The sequence below is a fragment of the Amblyomma maculatum genome, chromosome 4 (genome assembly GCF_055883805.1).
Source record: "Amblyomma maculatum isolate TAMU_Amacu chromosome 4, ASM5588380v1, whole genome shotgun sequence".
NCBI lineage: Eukaryota > Metazoa > Arthropoda > Arachnida > Ixodida > Ixodidae > Amblyomma > Amblyomma maculatum.
In genome coordinates this window covers 178065744-178070454 of record NC_139347.1, presented here as the reverse complement: position 1 = coordinate 178070454, position 4711 = coordinate 178065744, and the positions used below count along the sequence as shown (strand labels likewise).

At 43.4% G+C, this 4711-nt stretch overlaps 1 pseudogene; it reads right to left on the bottom strand.

Moving 5' to 3' along the window:
- Window positions 1-620: 620 nt before the first annotated feature.
- Window positions 621-3564, bottom strand: LOC146193561 (uncharacterized; annotated as a pseudogene).
- Window positions 3565-4711: the final 1147 nt, after the last annotated feature.

Sequence of the window (4711 nt, the reverse complement as noted above, 5' to 3'; positions counted from 1 at the left end):
TTTGCACCTCGTAATTAGTTGCACTTTTGTAAAAAAAAGAAAAAGAACAGCATTGAATATGTTAATTTTTTGCTCCTGATATATATAGCGGTATCGAATATATCGCGATAAGTTGCACTTAAATTCAAGCTTCAGGTCAGAAAAAGAGATACAAAAAAAGGAGCAGCGCACACAGGACTTTATTTGAATAATTAAAAAATATTTACATACAGAGCACAAATTTATTCATGCATACGTTGCCTCACAGTATTCTATTGTAAAGTTTTTAGCTTTCTCTTTTGTGCTTTTGTTGTTATGCCTGCTCTCAAGCCGTCAGTTTTTATTTGAACATAGTTCTTCAAGAACGTGTTGGCTGCAGCGCGCAAGCGCTCCTGCATATATCGATGTCCTCGTTATCTGAAAGCAGGTACTTCGTGAGAGCAATAAGGATGTCTCTTTGATTGCCTGCCGCATGGAACCTGGCGGAATTTTCTTTTGTCGTAAGTTTTTCTAACATTACTTGTGTTTGCAACACTGCGTTGATTACAACTGGCTGCGGGAACTTCAGAGCGCCTCTGGTTAAGCCTGTTATTAGGTTATTTCTATCAATTTGCAGTTCTCTGTGTTGTGTGGTCAGGTTGTCAGCACAAGCTTCGCATGGCAGTTTCTTTAGTGCTGCATGGGCACAGAATCCGGCTATATAAGCTATTGCTGGCATGGAAGCTTCCTTGCCTTTATAGTCGCTATCTGTTAAAATAATTTTGTAATCTTCAGCAAGCCTTTTTCGTCGACTACTGTCACCGATGGCTTGCAGAGTTCTTTCATCTCTGAGAGGATCAAAGAGTCCTGAAGTCTAATCTTCGTTTCTGACTCGAATATTTGTTGGACCGAAACATGATAATTCGAGCCAGAAAGACGGCGGTACCGGCCAAACCTGGCCTCTAGGCTGTCAGTTTGGAACTTTCCGAGTAGAACATAGTCTAAGCGGAGTTCTTCAATGCAGTATCTGCTGATCTCTATCAGAGAGTAAGACGTGAGCCGCAGAGCTGCATGCGTGTCCTTTGTTAGGGCTCCAGTATCCATTTTCACATCCTTCCACATGTCCAGCCAATTCACGACGGAATTTAAAAACTCTAGTTGCGCATCATTCATGCACCTAATTGGATATTGAAGTGGGTCTCTAAGGCGTCGGCCCTTCGACGGGGTCTTAACGTTGATGATGCACCACCATTTATTGATCAGCTCAATAAAATTAGCTGTGCCTGTTGCGTACAGTAAATTGAGCTGATTTCCGCGCATTCTTAACGCTTCAACCACAAAAGGGTTGAATATTTTGAGAGCCAATTTCACATTCTGACGTTCAAGGTTTGAAGGGTTCAAAGCTTTGTGCGTCAGTCCGTACCCAAATTTTGATAAGCATTGTTGTTCAGAAGCATGCAAGTCTCGCAGTCTTAAATGATGCCCCATTAACCCGTACAATCGACCCTGTGTTGTTAAACTCTGGATAAAAAATGCATGTGCCGGGGTTCTTTTGGTTGAGCCAGTTATTTCTGACGCATTTTAATAAATGAACTGGGTCCACAACATAAAAAAGTGGCCTCTGCTTATCTGCTGGATGTAGATAAACAATGTCTACTGTGTTTTGTTTGGAAAAAAGCGACATAACTTTCCTGTTGATAGCGTTGTTGTCCGTTATGACAGCAATAACAGTGAGGCCAGCGCTTTCCAATTCCAAAATAGTCTTCACCAGAACGTCGTGCAGTTGACTTGCTTCAATAGTGACTACAGGAAGAATATGTGCGACATCTTTATGGCCTTAGAGTAAGGACTGGGTCATAAAGACATGTGCCGCTTTTGCCGCTTCAGAAGAGTTTGACGCCGTCCCACTCAGTGATCCTCCTTTGAAGTCAAAATATTGCTGAAGGTGAATTTCATCGACCATCAATGTTACCCCTCTCTCATGCGGCTTTAGGATATTTGCTCGTTTTTTTATGTACCGCAAAAACCCCTCATCATTTTGCTCCTTTGCCGGACTGGCATTGTAACGACTACTTAGCCTCATTAATGTTGATCTGTGTGGTAATGCTATTTTCCCAGAACTACGAAGGAATCTGTAGACATGTGGAGAAATAGTAAAAAGAAGGCTTGCAAACACAAGGAATTCTGCGTAGTACCTAATGGCTCCACCTTCTTTCACAGCTAATAATTGGAGTGGCTCTTTTAGAAAAGTGACCACTTCAGCCTTTTCTCGCGGCAGTAGCTCGTCACTCGTCAGGTCTTCGAGGAGTGAGAAAAGCAAACTGAAACAAGCCTTCAATTTTTCTTCTTGCTGGCACACATTTGGTGCTTTAAATTTGTGCACTGCGTCTAATGCATACTGGATAGTGCGCAAATCATCAGTTTTCAATGGAATCGCGACCTGATGACTGGAAAGCTGGATTTTTTTCCAAAAGGCTGTAATTTCCATGTGCTCGTTGATTACTACAGAGCGTTCAACCTCCGGTGGCCCAGCACTGCCATCAACATGCACAAATAAGACACACTTTTCAGTTTGCGTTAGTGTCCAAAAGTTAGAAATTTGAATTTCTTGGAGCCTCGAGAGAACATGTCCAAATGAGGGCAGCTTGTTTTTGCGCTTCTCTTCTTCGTGCGCAGAAATTGAAAGCTGGATGGCTTCTTGCAAGTGCGCTTGCTCAAAACGCGCTCTTTTTTCTTCCGGCTCTGGGCGCACTGGCTTGCTGTCCGACAGGTAAGCAGGGCTATTCGGAAAAATCTAGGGGATTGCGTCTGGGGTCAACCTTGTAAGGCCCATAGGTACTTCTATTTTGTTGCCTGTAGCATCTGTGTAGGCGGACTTTGTTCTCAGATACTCAGGTTTGAAATGCAGCTCGCAGACCTGTAAAACACCGAAAGGAAAATGTCCTGGAGGAACCAAAATATAATATTTTCTGCCGCCGCGTATTTTTCGTCCGATTTCTTTTATTTTAAGTTGAGTTTAGACTACTATGTGTGTAGTAGAAAATGCACCCATATCAGCGCCGTCTCATTTATTACGAGAATGCAATAACTCCAATGGCCTAAATCATTCCCTAAAAAAACACTACACTTATAATGTTCAGTCTAAAAGTTTGAAAAAAAGAAAACAGCTTTTAAATGTACACGTGGTCACCACGGAGTCCGATGGTATGTGTCGGCATTTTTAAATATGATGGAGTCGCAAACAGTGAAGTAATTATAAAAAAAATGGCATCAATTTGATCTTTGAAAAACTCTGCCTTACATATAACGAAAAAAACAATTACTCAGACCTGCAGGTTGCGCAAATTTTGCGACACCTTGAATTTCATACCGCTCCTTGTCAAAATTTCAGCATCATGATAAAAAAATTATAACCCTTCAATGATTTCAATTCAATGCGCAGCAACAACATACCTTAGGGTCTCGCAGGGTGCGGATGTCGACGTCGTCGCGACGAGCGGCACGCTCTCACTTAATCCGACGAGCGTCATTAGGAAACGAAAACACACGCACTTTTGGTCCGTTTTCGTAGTTTCCTTTGCAGTTGGGAACGCAGCAGTGACCCATCGCTTCCACAGGAAGCCCAGGCCAAGCGCCAAGCACAAATTCACAACTTTCAACTCGGAACTCACAAGCACAAGAGCAATAAGACTCAGCACCACGTGCTGACACACGCGCATCCAGCAACACGAGGCGACGTTGCCCTGCTGATTGACACGTGCGAAGAGACGAGGAAGTCAGTGCCCGTGGAATGCGGGGGGTCGCGGATGGGTCGAGGCAGGTCGACGGTCAAAGTAGTGTGACGTCAGATAGGAAGAGAAGGAAAGCGTGCAGGCCTTGAAAATTCTAGATGGCGCTGTATAAGCGCACAGATTCACCTACCGAACTCCTTTCCCGTGCCGGCCTCGCAACCTTCGAGGTCCGGGCAAAACTTCAACGCCTAAAATTCTTATACGCAGTTTTACACAATGCTCTACAGCTGAATCCCGCCGCTGTCGTGAGACACAAAAACGCCAGACCGACACGACATAAGCACGACTTTACACTAGAAGAATGTTTTTTTTGCATCAATGCTACTTTTCGCTTTTTTATTTTCCGCGAGTTGTTCGGGAATGGAATTCGTTAAACCTTGCTATAACTGCCCAGCCTATAATCGAAAAATTTACCAATACTCTGGAAGAAACAGTAGGACTAAAACCTGTTTTTCACAACCAACACCTGTAAAGAACCGCTGTGAAAAGTAATGTGATATACCATGTACTGTAATCGCCTGTGTTTTATGTATGTTTGGTTCCTGTATGGGTTGTCCATGGCCTGCATTTTACCTGTGTTTAGGACTACCATGTTCCCACTCCCGTAATAATCCCAATCGGAATTGACAGTATTCTGAAATAAATAAATAAATAAATAAATAAATAAATAAATAAATAAATAAATAAATAAATAAATAAATAAATAAACAGACCACCGAACCAGTCGCCGGCTTCAAGGGCTCCAACCTAAACACGGTCTGCTGCCGGACCCCATTCGATCTGGAAAGGCATCGACGCTGACAATGGCCCAGCCTACAGCACCGGTTGTTTTGGTCCAACCCCGTGAGTCCCCCTGCTTCATGGACGACAGGACGAAGATGCAGACGGCTGGATGGACCATTTTGACTGTGTGGCAGAATTCAACGCTGGAACGACGCCGCGAAACTCAGGCAACTTGACTT